Source organism: Otolemur garnettii, unplaced genomic scaffold, assembly GCF_000181295.1.
Source record: "Otolemur garnettii isolate 467f Iridium unplaced genomic scaffold, OtoGar3 scaffold00002, whole genome shotgun sequence".
NCBI classification, from domain to species: domain Eukaryota; kingdom Metazoa; phylum Chordata; class Mammalia; order Primates; family Galagidae; genus Otolemur; species Otolemur garnettii.
In genome coordinates, this window is record NW_003852397.1 from 41,386,477 (window position 1) to 41,400,828 (window position 14,352).

Genomic DNA, 14,352 nt, shown 5'->3' on the forward strand with positions numbered 1-14,352 from the left:
TGGTGGCCGAACAGACCATGGCATCTTCTCACAGCACAGAGGATGTCTCCAAGTCTCTGTTTGCACAACAAGCAAAAAGCTGCTTTTCAACTAACTGTGGACCCGCAATTTTGGTTGTTGTGGGGAACTTAGAAATTATAGAAAACTGGAGGTTAGTGGAACAAAGATCCAGGTTCCCACTACCCAGAATGGACCATTGTTAGCATTTTGCCATATCTGCTCTTCTTATTAGAGAAAACCAAATATAGCTATAATCTCCTTGACAACTCTACACTAAGCCTAGACCATGAATTAGTTTATGTCTTTCCGGATAATAATGTTTGTTTTACATTCACATGCATAAATGTGTATCCAGGACAAGGAACAATGTGTTTTAATTTCCCTTATTCTACGTTTGTAACTCAACTTATGAACGTGAGCTCTCACCATGCTGATCTGTAACAGTGCATCCCTTTAACTGCCGCCTGGAGTAAATACACCATCAGTCATTGGCTTTTCCCTATGTTTATGGCACCATAAATGCACTTGTTAAGTCATTAAAGTGGTTGCTGGTTTTGTGTGGGCATGCATACGTATGTGTGCATATGAAATCTTTTCTTCTATTCTGAGCTTCAGAAGACGCTACCTTGCATTGTGTGGACCGTGGCTCTTCCACTCCAAGATTCCATGCAGAGTGGAGACTCAGTATGTTGAAAGGCAAGACATACTTATTAAAAAGGGACTTTTCTTATTAGTAATTTTCCTCCTTTTCAAAACTAGATGAAGGAAGACTGTGGCATTGCATTTATCTTGTTTTCTTCAAAATCTTTCTTCACTGCTCATTTCATAAACCTTCAAATCTAATATCTTGAACTTCATCTCACTGATTGCTAGACAATCAGAAACTCAGGTAGTGGGAGGCTGAAGACCAGGGCACTTAGGAAGTACATTCTAAAGGCATTCTCAAAGACTAAATTAACACAGCCAGGAAAAAATTTGTGTTTGTAACTGTTATTATGGTTTTATGGCAGTTATGTGTAAATATACACCCATATCCCTGACATTAATATCTAAAGACAGTGCCTTTTGCATAAAAACGATATTGGAATTTTTTGAGTGTATAATCCTGAAGAGGACTTATTCACACGACTCTATAAATACCTAAAATTTCTCATGTAATTAGTAATAAACAGAATAAGTATTTTTATATGTAACATTTATTAAGCACATTTTATGGGCTGAACTGTGCGAATTATTTTACTTCATTTCACATAATGTAACCCTCACAATGATCACCTGAGGTAAGTATTCATAATAATCCCATTATTATTAACAATGGGAAGGAGATGAGGGAACAGTTAAACATTTTTCCCAAAGTCAAACAGTGAAGAGGCTCGCCAGGAATTGCACCCGGTCCATCTGATGTCAGGGGTCTTGTTCTGAATGATTAAGAGCAGGTTCAAGTTTTAAAGATAACACTGCTGAGAAGAGAGCTGGCACACAGCATCACCGAGGCGGCTTCCCAACTTTGCTGTAATCCAAACACATGGCAGCTTTTCCATGGTGTGAGAACCCAATGAGAACAACCCAAACCAGAGTTCTTCAGTGGACAAATTCAAAGTGATTTCCTTGGGATGAAGGAAATTTAAAGCAGCAAGGCCAAGGCTCAAACACGTCCAATTTAAATACAGCCATCTTTAATTCTTCTTCTCTTTAGAAAACAGGGAGCTGTGAATTTGCTTGTGGCCTCAAAGGAGACTGCCCCGTTTCATTTACACAAGACTCAAAGCAAAAATGAGACTCACTCCCTGGGACAACTTTAGCTCAGAATGTGTGTTCCTGACACATTTTTAATTGGGGCACAAATATATTAACAGTGCGGTTATTTTGTAGTTTCAAAAGAATCTGTTTTGTAACTGATTCATATTTATATTTGGAATACATTTATTTCTGGGCATGAAACAGTTCATTTTCTTAAGCCATCTGACCCGAAGTGAAGTTGGCACTCTTTCCCATGACTGCTCCCAATTAATGCAAATTGAAGGTTAAAGGATAAATAAAGTGCCTTTAACTTGGTTTATTAATATGTTATTTATAAACGGCTCTTTACTAAGTCTATTTTTTTGACAGTAACTTTGTACCAGTAAAATTGCATAGAACAACCTAGAAAATGCACAATGCATATCTTATGGCAGGGTTTTTAAAGGGTTAAATTTAAATAAAATTAAATTGAATTTTAACCGGTTAATACTATGGCAAAAATTAATTCTATCTATTTATTAATCTAGCTATAATTAGTCTCCTATCTCTCATCAAGTCTATGGAGCCTGAGCCAGACTGATTGTATCATATTAATGGCCTACATCCTCTTCTTTTTTAAGTGCTTACTCTGTCATTTATAATTTTATTTTGATAGTTCCATGGTTTCCCCTTCTATCATTAAATCATAATCACACTTATTGAAAGCCAGTAAAGTCTTTTCTTCTGCTATTTCAAATAGGAGTACAATGCATAACCTTGCACAAGTGCCTGCTCTCACATGGGTAAGTTGATATAAGAGCTGTCCAGAAAGTAATGAGTCACATTATCTCTATGTTTCATCTTCCATGGCTGGACACTTTCAAGACGACTCTAATATATACAACAAATCTTAAGAAACAGAACTTCCCATTCAATGGAAATGTATTCTTTACAAAAACATTTTGATTGACATTTCCAAATTAGACTCCATAGAGTTTGTTTCAATCTATATTCTGTCTAACAGCCTTGTTTTTCTGTACCTTTGCTAATTCATTGTCAGTGAACATTACTGTTATCTACTTGACAGCAGATAAGTGGAATCCTAATTGGAATTCATATATGTCTTGGGGCAAATAAAATTGAGAATCTTTTCACATGTTTAAAAGTTATTTGTATTTCTTATTCTGTGAAATTTCCTTTCTTTTTCTCTTCTTTTTTTCCATCCTTCCTTCTTACCTTCCTTCCAACAATTTCCTCATTTTCTTGACTAGGTTGATAGATATTTTTTATTTTTTATTTTTTTATTAAGTCAAATACACATAGATTTTGGATACATTCATGCATATGTGGGGTACAATGTGCTGATTTATTTTTTATACAATCTAACGTGATTACATTTAACCAATCAACATAGCTTTCACCTCAGTTACTTGATTATTGTGCCAAAACATCTATGTTTATTGATGAGTCAATGCATTATGTCTTCTAGAGAAACACATTCTTTTTCTTTTGGCTGTGCTTTTGGAAGCTTTGCCAGTACAGATTTTTTTTTCTAATTCTGCCTTTCTCCCTCCCCCTCCTTCCTTCCTTTCCTACTTAACCTGCCCTCTTAGCAAAATTTTCAGTATACAATGTAGTATTGTTAGCAATAGGCACAAGGCTTTATTCCTCCCTGCATCCACCCTTTTATCATGCAACCTTGCTGTTCCTCTCAGTGAGAAGATTGCATCTATTTTCCTGTCCCCTTTGATTCTGTTTTTGGCCATGTGACTTGCTTTGGACAATGGAACGTAATCAGATATGCTGCATACAGAAGTTTGAAAAAATTATGTGTTTAAGTTTTTTGTCTTGCTTTCCTGTGGTTACCAAGAGAACATGCCTGAACTAGCCTGTTACGGCTGAGAAATCTATAGTGGAGTTGACTCATATCACTTGTCTTCACCAAGGCCACTCTAGGTCAGCCTAGACCAGCCAAGCCCTGTAGATACGAGAAAGCCAGCCAAGATGAAGAGAGTCACCCAGCTGACACACAGCTGACCACAAATGCATGAGTAAGCCCATCCAGAGCTGGAAGAACCACCTACCCAACCCTTAGACTCGTGAGCTAATACACGCTAAATGTTTAAAACTGTTGAGTTTAGGGGTAGTTTGTTACTACTCCTGGTAACACCAAGTAATATTATTATGTACTAAATAACGGATACTGGACTTACCCCTGTTGAACTTAAAAAAGAAATACCTACATCTGTTAGGTAGATGGTTTAAAATTAAGTAATAAAATTCAACAAATAGCCACCAAACACCAGCTACATCAGTTAAGGTTCATCCAAAAAAATATACCCCAGTCTTAGTATTTAAGGTGAATGAAAAGATGTGAAGTTAAACAGGAGCGCACAAGGCATTCAGTGATGCAGTAAACCTCTAGTTTGTTGCGATGGGCATGGAAGTGTCCCCACTGGAGCCCAGGAGTCAAGGTCAGTCAAGGTCACTCAGCAGAAGCTGAAAGCTCATGGTACCTCCAGCAGGAGCTGAAGCCACATGGGGAGACACGACTGTTGTCAGAGATACTGCCTGAGTTAGAGAGAGCAGAGAAGAAACATCCTGCCTTCTACTTGCCTTCAGTTTTCCAGTCTTCCTCCAAAGCCTTCCCCAGCCTTAACCAAGAGGAGGCACAAACCTCAGAAGGCAGCCCCTCAGTGCTGAGGGCAAGGTCAAGGGAAGGATGTGCAGGCAAACAGCTGAATATGCCATCATGATGAGAGAGGTACCACGCAAGGTGTCATGCGGTGCCAAGTGCTACATGCATAAAAATAACTGAGCAGGAGATCAGATACTGGGCTCAGAGGTTAGAAAGGGCCCTGTTAGGTGAGAGTGAGGGGAAGGATGTCCAGGCCACAGCAACTGTGGAGGTGAAGTGCAGCAAATATTGAGGGAACCGCAAATATTCTGGTTTGGCTTGGAAGGTTGTACATTTGGGCAGAGGAAGCAGGGGTAGAAAGTGGGTAATAAGGCTACAGAAGTAGAAATGGGGGCAGAGCTTGAAAGATTGGATTCTAATCCCAGCAGACTGGAGTTTTGTTCTGAAGGAGACTTAACGGTTCTGAGCAAAGAGTAACATGGTCCAAATTGTGCATATAAATATTACACTGATAGAAATTTGAGGATTAAAGAAAGACAAACTGGAATGGGGTAATTAATTAAATGTTGACCTCGGGGAATTCACAACCTCTTTAACTAATTTATAGAAGTTTGTGCAAGTGCTCCATTCCCTGAGACAGTGCACAGCTTTCACATCATTCAATGGAGTATATGTCCCCTGATCCTATCAAAAAATTTTAAGCACCAGAAAAAAGGAAGCCACCTAGAAAGCTTCTATTACAATTTCTTTAATGAGGATCAAAAATGTAATGGCGGTAATGAAAATGGAAAGGAGTAGACAGACATAAACATTTATGAGACACAACCTAAACAAATAATCTAGATGAACACGAACAGAAATGAAACAAGAGCAAGAGATACCGAGAGGCTTAACTCGGGTAACAACCATCTGCTATTCCTTTCTCTTCCTCTATAAAATGGAGGAAGCAACTCATGTTTCCAAGATACCATAAAGATTTACTAAACTGAAAACTTCTAAGATAAACAGAAGGCATAGCTATCACCACTGATCCTTCCCATGTTCATCACTGATATTACTAATCCAATGCAACCTTTTTTTACTGTTGACTCCAAATGCAATCTCCAAATTCTTCTCAAACAGCTCTGCCAATAGCCACTGCCAATTGATTCAATAGGAGACTTTTAAGCTATTATTTTTATTTATTGTATTGACTGGTCTTTAGATTTATAAAGATGAAGTATAATGAATGGGTATGTTTGGCAAAATGCATTACAGACTAATATGATCTGTTTACGTGTATTTATATGCAAGTTTCCCGCATGTGGAAAATTTCCTGATATAGTTTGATAACTAGCTAGATCTTCCCCAAGTTCATGAATCCACATAATGTTAACTCAAAGCAAATTAACAGATTTGAATTAAGCTGAATTAGGAGACAAAACGTTGCTTGCATGAAAACTTATTCTATTATCAAATTGTCACAGCAAACTTTTAAAATCAGCAGGTCGTCACAATCAACTATGAGTGTCTTCATTGTCTGGCAAATTCTTAACTCCAATCGTCAGCAAGCAGGCATATAGCATTACCACAAGTCGTCTGTCTTTCAAAGTTTGGTGGTCCCGGGGTTGGCATTGGAATGCTCCTATGGTAGTTTTCTTACTTTGGGATGTTTTCCATCTGACATTTAAAAAGAGGTGGAATTATCAGAGTTGCTTTTCAATATAGAATCATCATAAAGACAGATTCAGATCAGCCAAATTTGTTTTCTACTTGCAGTTGACCAGCAAGAAGATTATAACTGTCCGTATCAACATGAAGGCTTTTCCTGCTCACTTCAACATCAAATCGAAAAGGATGAGTTGTTTAATTTAAAACAAATACTTTGGTAAACATTCTAAATACAAAACCATTCTCATGAAATTGGGGAAAAAAAGCCTCTAATGTAATAAATTCCCAGCAGTAATTATTTGACCATGATCCACAATAAAAAGTCTGTTTTAACCCGTGACCCACACACCTATGTATAGGTGTGCATCTATGTATGTCCTACTGAGACAAAAGCTCCACAGTGTCCTGCCTCCAGGTTGTGCTTGTATATTTTCTATTCAACCCTGTTCTATGTACTATTTCATTTTTGGAAAAGTTAGTAATGACTTGTTACCTTGATTTCGTTACCCTTACTAAGGCCCAGCCCACAGTTTGAAGAACACGACTGCAGCAGAATGACTAAAGCCCTCTTGTTTTCTTCACCAACGTAAACATATCCTTAGAAGACCAATCCTGAGCAAGTCAGAAGGGGAAGAAAAAAACTTCCTGGCTTGCTCCCTAGTATCCTGGATGAAGCCAACATTTGCTGAGCCAACTTTTGTAGTTTGTGGTTGACAATGACTAAAAACTGAAAGGCAGAGATCAAATCCTCACTTTCCTTCTCAACACATCTCTTCCGCTGGGTAATTTATACCTTGCCAGTATCAAGCTATTCAACTTTGCTGTCATTTACTGTTCCTTTTCCAACAGCAATGGAAACAGGGCATTGGTTTACTGCCTTCTCTCTGAGGTAGAATTAAATTATTCTTTGTCCAGCCCCTGTAAACAAGGGTGGCATTCACCACCCTAGTGTGCCACCCCCAGAGGATCTCCAGACAAAGCATGGCAGGGAAACCACTACCCACGAAGGAGCAATAGCAGACTCTGCGGACTGAGGTTGTCAGTCCGGGTTATATACAAGAACAAGCTTTGTGATGATTCTTTACAGCAAGGGAACACCTTTGGAACTGGAGCAACATAATTAATAGTAAAAACAGACAGACAAACCATAAAAGGCTATCTATCTCTGTAGTATCAACCAAAGTGCAGATATTTATTTTAAAAATTATAATCTCTTTTCTAAGAGAAAAAAATTCTCCAGCTACCAAAAATTGTCATGCCAGAGATCCTTTGGGGCTGTTTTATCAGTTCTTTGTACTGGAATATTCTTTCTTGCATATGTTTCTTTTAATATTAATACACTTTGACATTCACCCACTTACTGTGTACCCTTCCCCAAACCCCTCCCCATCAAACTAGTAAACAATTAGTGAGTACATCAAAAGCTTGAAGTTTTTCACGTTCTTTTGTTTTTTTTTAAGATAGTGTCTTGCTCTGTTGCCCAGGCTGGAGAGTTAGGGGATGATCACAGCTCACTGTAACATCAAACTCCTGGGCTCAAGCAATCCTCCTGCCTCAGCTTCCTGTGGAACTGGGACTGCAGGTACATGCCAGTACACCTTGCTCATTTTAAAACTATTTTATAGACACAGGGTCTTGCTACATTGCTCAGGCTGGTCTCCAACTCCTGATCTCAAGCTATTCTTCCACCTCAGCCTCCCAAAGTGCTGGGATTACAGGCATGAGCCATCATGCCCTGTCTTTTCATGCTCTTTAATTCAGCATTTCTACTTCTTAGAATTTATCTTGAATGATCATGACTGTATATGAAAGTTTAGTGACAAGGATGGTCACTTTTATTATTTATAAAAGCAAATGGCTAGAAGGGTATACAATTAACTACTAAAAGTTGTAATCTTTGAGTAGTTGGTTGGTACTCTATTAGTGACTTAAATTTCATTCAGTCTACTTACCTATATTTTCCCATATAAAAATAAGACCAATAGGTTGAAAATAACACATCTTTCTTGATACAGAGATACTGGCAAACTCCCAGGTGGAAGATTTTCAGAAATCCAAGTGAGTTACTCTTTTAGGGAGTGCCAGTGCTCACCTCAGAGTGCAGAATAAAGTTAACAGTTCACTACTCTGGGCCTCATGGTCTGCAATAGGAAAAGAACAGTACCGAATTCACAGAGTTGTGATGAGACTGAATTAAATAAATTAAGTGTTAAGATGGACAAAGTGCTTAGAAGAATGCCTGGCACACGAAACAGGCTGTAGGTGCTGGCTGTTATTGTTACTGTTATGCTAGCCCAGTGAATTGGCAAATAATTGCCTGGCTCTACATGTATGCTGAACCCAATACAAAGGCCCAGGAAAGGATGGGTTGGTTCTAAGTGTTCCTAAAGTTATGCTTCAAATTTGAAGTGTCCAATGGGGCACGAGAAAACTTTTGGGGTGATAAATAGAGGCATCATATTGGTTGTGGTGCTACATTAACAGTGTATACATGTCCTAACTTACCAAATTGTGTATTTTAAAATCATTCCATTTATTTTGTGAAAATTAGACCTGAGTAAATGAAGATAGAGACTTTTTCACAAAGTGATCCTGAGAGAATTTGCCACTAGCAGACCAACACGAAATGAATATTTAGGAGTATATGTTTAGTAGGAGAAAGATCCTGGATAAAAGTCTGGAAATGTGGGAAGAAATGGTGATCACCACAAAGGGTCAGTGTGCAACAAATTTAAGTAAATATGAGCCATTTAAAACATGAATCATAACATCTCATGGGATTTAAAATGTACATAAGATTGAAATGGAAGACAATAATGCAGAAGGTGGGAGAGGCTGGCGGGTCTAAAATGCTCTAAGTCTCATGCATTTTCTGGAAAGTGGTCAAAGTCGCAATTTACACTATATATGAACAAATTAATGATTTGATCTGTAATTTCTAGGGTAAGCACTAAAAGAAGAGCAGAAGAATAAATGCCTAAAAGGCCGATAGAGGCAATCATTCATTAATTTAAAATAAGGTAACATAGGGAAGGAATAGAAACGCGAACTAGTTGGGTAGAATAAAAAATCAAATAGTTAAGTGATAGATGATAACCCAAATAATTACATAAAATTCTGATAGACTAGTTATATGTATATATGTATATATAAAAATATATATTTATATATGAAATATATATATTTAGAATTGATTATGAAATATATATTTCTATATGAAAATATAAAGGTATATATTATTTTTAAAAATCCCAGTTAAATGCTGCTTAACTGAGACACACTTTGTATATAAAGACACACAACTTGAAAGAAAAAAAAGATTGGAAAAATACATATAAATTATATTAATACCAGACACTGTGAATTTAACAGCAAGAGAAATTACTAGAGATAAAAGAGAGATTGAATGATAATAAAAGAACTAACCCATAGAAAAGTATAAGAATCCTAAATGAATGCCTGAAATTACCAAGTTTTAAGGTATATAAAGCCAATATTATCAGAACTAGAAAAAGAAATAACAAAATCTACAATCTTTGTGGGATATTTTAACAGACCTCTCTCAGTTACTGGTAAAATAGTCTGTTAAACATAGTAAGGATATAAATGTAAATAATGTAATTAATAAGTTTGATAAAAATGGTATATTTAGAAAATGATAGCCAACAACTACAGAATGACCCAGAATGCACATTGAACATCTATCAAAATTTACCATGTCCTGGACAATAAATAAGTCTGCATAAATCTTAAGGGACAAAAGTCATACAGAATATGTTCTGTGATCTCACAGAACTTACTTAAATGCATGTATTTGACAAGAAAAAAGCTTGAAAATCAATGATTTAAGTATCCATTTCAAGAAGTCATGAAAAGAACACCAAATTCAAGTCGATTAAAGTGGAAAAAAAAGAAAATAATAAAGGGCAGAAATTAAGTTAAAATCAAGTTAACTTGATTAATTTGATCAAGTTAAAAATGGCTTTTTTGAAAAAGCTAGTAAGATTAATAAGCCCACAGCCAGATTAATCAAGAAAAAATATGAGCAAGGAAACCTTATAAATATGGAATGAAAAGGGGAATCAGTATAAATCTACAGACATTAACAAACTAAGAGGCTATCTAAACACCTACGGCAATATTCAAAATGTCAACAAAATGGGAAAATTACTAAGAAAAATTTGCTAAAGTAGGAAAAAAATAATAAAGATGTAAACAGTTCTATATTCACTAAAGAAATTAAATTTGTCCATAAAAAATTTACTCACACAGTATTCTCAGTAATGAGACGTTAAAAATGTACATAACAAAGTTACGCACACAGTGGTGTAGCAGTCCTATAATACTTTCTTAGTGAACGGTACCACACACTCAAGGGAAATACCACACCACTCTCACACAGTTCATCTGGAGTACAGAAGCAGTGGGATCATGTTCCGACCCACTTGACAAAACTTGTTTCATGAGGTTAGCTTAGCCTCAATCCCATAACAGAATAAGGACATGACAAGACAAGAAAATCATAAACTAATATCTCAAAAATTCAAAAGAAAAACAAAAAATTAGCAAACTGAATTTTGAGATAGTTTTAAAAGGATGACACATGACAAGGAAGAGAGATTTATTCTAGAAATCCAAGATTGGTTCCAAGTTAGATAATCAGTGTAAAGCATCCCATTAATAGAAAAATGGATAAAAGAACATGGTCATCTCAAAGTATGCAGCAAAAATACTTGATATCCTTCAGATCTATTAATGGTAAAATACTCAGCAAACTAGGTATACCGTAAAATTTAAAAGCTTCATATTATCTTTTTTTCATAGGCTTTTTTTTTTTTGCCAGGGGCTGGATTTGAACCCACCAATTCTGGCATATGCGGCCGGTGCCCTACTCCTTTGAGCCACAAGCGCTGCCCAAAACTTCATATTTTCTTAATGCCCAGCATCCCCATCAGTAGCCTGTGAGTACTTTATCACCCAGAGGCACCAGTGGGGCTAGGCTGGTACCTGCCACAAGCCCCCATTCTTGCCATTCTCTTACTTAGGGACATTCAAACATGCCAACAAAATCCCCTACAACATTTTGCTGATATATACCACCTTGATCCCATAAAGGCCCTTGTCCCCCATCCACACTCTGTCCAGACTCCCCATCTGCTTGGTGGAACCTGCTTCCCTGGTGCTCCTCCTGTGTGGCCTTCTGTGTGCTGTGCTTTCCTCTCTGGGACCTGCAGGTGTAATAATCCCTCTAATTTCATATGCCTCTCCTAGTGTATTTTTGCAGCCTTGTTGAAGTGATTTTTAAAGACCCCCCCTCCTCCACTAGGGGACCTATTCTCTCATTTACAACACATTAAGATTGCAAGAAAACCTTCTCAATCTGATGGAACCCTATGGCAAATATATTACTTACTGAAAGCTTCTCATGAGACTAGGAATGATTCAAGGATACCTTGTATAATCACTTCTATTGAACATTACACCAAAAAATCTTAGGCCTTGCCACAAGGAAAACAAAGACTGAAAAAAGGAAGATATAAAACCATGATCATTATCTAACAACATAATAGGGTATGAGGAAAGCCAAAATACAAATTATGAAAACTATGAATAATACATGAATTGAGCCACGTCCCTGTATATAAGATCGTATACAAAGTTCAACCAGGATTCTACATACCAACAACAATCAGAAAATAAAATTAGTAAATTAATTATACTATTTCTATTAGCATAACAACGTCAAATACTTTAAAAGATAAAACTTGAAAAGACATGCAAGACTTCTACATGGGAAATTGATAAAACTTTACAGAGAGAAAGTGAAGGGGAGGGAGGAATACAAGGTCATAGGTGGGAGGACTCAGTATTGTAAAAATGTCAATTTTCCCCAAGTGAGTACAGTTTTTAGATTCAATATACAGTAATCACTAGCAAAATCCCATTAGTTTTGTGAGTTAGTAAATTAATTCTAAGACTTATGTGGACAAGCAAGGAGCCAACAACAGTCAAGGCTGCAGTAAAGGAGAACATTGGAGGACTTGTCACTGCGAGCTAAACTAGAACAGGGAGCTGTTGGCACAAACACAGACACATAGATCAGAAGAGCCCCTAAGAGAGTCCAGAAAGGAATCCTTGCATTTATTAGCCCCGATCACTAAGGGTGACACTGCATTGCAGGGAGCAAACGGCAGGGATCTGAATAAATAATGGTGCGCCAACTGGATATCCATACCCCAAAACAGATTTTTGTCTCTTACTTCACATGGTACAGAAAAAGCCATACCAAGGAGATTGTTGTTCTAAATGTAAAAGGTAAACAGTAAAGTTTCCGAAAGATAACACGGTTGAATACATTTATGATTTGGGAGTACACAAAGTTTTCTCAAGCAGATAGGAAGAGCACTAACCATGATGGAAAAAGGAAGTGAAGAAGAAAATGTAAGAAGGAAATAAATCATAAAGAAAAATGAGAATTAGATTATGTAGAAGTTAAGAACGTATGTTCACCAAAGGACAACAATATGAAAGTGAAAACCGGGTGATAATATTTGCAATATATATGACTGACAAAGGAATCATATCCAGAATATGTGTTGAACACTCATAAATCCTTAAGAAAAAGACAGGCAGTCCAATACACAATGACCCAAACACTTGGATATTCTCACAGAGGAATATAATCAAACGCAAATAAGCATGTGAAAAAGTGCTCAACTTCATTCTTTATCAGGGAGGGCAACTTAAAAACATAACCTGTAGCTCAGTGGTTAGGGCACTGGCCATATACACTGGGGCTGGTGGGTTCTAACCTGGCCCGGGACTGCTAAACAACAATGACAAATACAACAAAAAAATAGCTGGGTGTTGTGGTGGCAGGTACCTGTACTCCCAGCTACTTGGGAGGCTGAGGCAAGAGAATTGCTTAATCCCAAGAGTTTGAGGTTGCCATGAGCTATGATGCTACAGCACTCCACCCAGGGCAACAAAGTGAGACTCTGTCTCAAAAAAAAAAAAGAAAACCAACCCAACCCACAATGAGATATTTATACACATCCAGCACAATGGCTACAATTAAAAATATGGCAATACCTAGTGTTGGACAAGATGTGAAGAAATTTGCATGGCTGATGGGAGTGTAATCATTTTCCCTTTTCTAGAATATATCCTAAAACTAAATAGACATTTGTTATGAACCAGGAACTCCACCCCAAAACCAAACAGAAATATGTACACATGTTTGCCAAAAGACTCACAAAAATGTTCATAGCTGCACTTTTACTAATAACTTTTCAAATGCTGGAAACAACTCAAATGTTCATCCATGGCAGAATGGATAAAAAGTTGTAACACATGCCCACAGTGCCATCCTGGTTAAGCAATGATTGCCTTATCAACATAATATTGACCCAAATAAGCCAGACCCAAGTAAGCATATTCTACATTGGCCCATAATAGGAAGTTCAAACTAAAGCAAAATTAATCTCTAGCTTCAGAACACAGAAGATTTCAATCTCTCTGGGAGAGCCTGAGTGGGGGCATGAGGTGAGTTTCTGCTTTTTGTCAATGTTCCATCTCATGACCTAGATGGTGGTTACATGAGTGGATTTACTTTGTGATAATTTATCAAATTGTCTGTTGACGATTTGTATACATCTCTGTGTGTATGTTTTGCTTTAATAAATACATTTATTTAAGAGATAGAACGTGCATTTCTTCCTTAGCATTCATAAGGACATGGACCCATGTGGTAGGGAACTGTGATGGGATCTAAAGCACACGTTGGGGTACAACTCAGACCTTGTGCAGGATGCGGCATGATGCTGTCATCAGGGATAAGGTGGGGGGAGGGGTAGACTGAAAGAAAGAGCTGAAGTTATCGGGGTTTTCTGTAATAGGGTAGATAGGATGTTACTCATTTTTTCCTCTTTGTGAAAAACAGCAGAATTTTTTTGTGTATAGTTGTATATCAGCACCAAAAATTGTACAGGTAATCAATTTCTTCTCTTCCATTGGCGTCTAGAAAACTCATCCCTAAATCTGCATATGTCTGATGTTCCTGAAACATACAGAGGGTGCCAAAAAAATGTGTATACACATTTTAAAGCTCGAGTCATCTTTGACTTCTGCTATGACAAAAGACACAAGGCAATAAAGGTGACTGGTGGGGTTGGTTGTTTTAATACGTTTTTTTCCTTTTTTAAAACGCATATTCATTTTTTGGTATCTTCTACATTAGTGGTACACATTCTATGACTAGTGGGACCCACTTGGCTGAGTCAGCCTAACTCCTGGCTTATTGTTAGCGTCTCGTCTTGTTTTCCTTTGTCTTTTCCCTTTTTGTT

At 37.2% G+C, this 14,352-nt stretch overlaps 1 protein-coding gene across 5 annotated transcripts in view; it reads right to left on the bottom strand.

Moving 5' to 3' along the window:
- THRB (thyroid hormone receptor beta) overlaps nucleotides 1-14,352 on the bottom strand; it is a 359,939-nt gene that overhangs the window by 203,792 nt on the left and 141,795 nt on the right. The gene's annotated exons all lie outside the window — the stretch shown is intronic.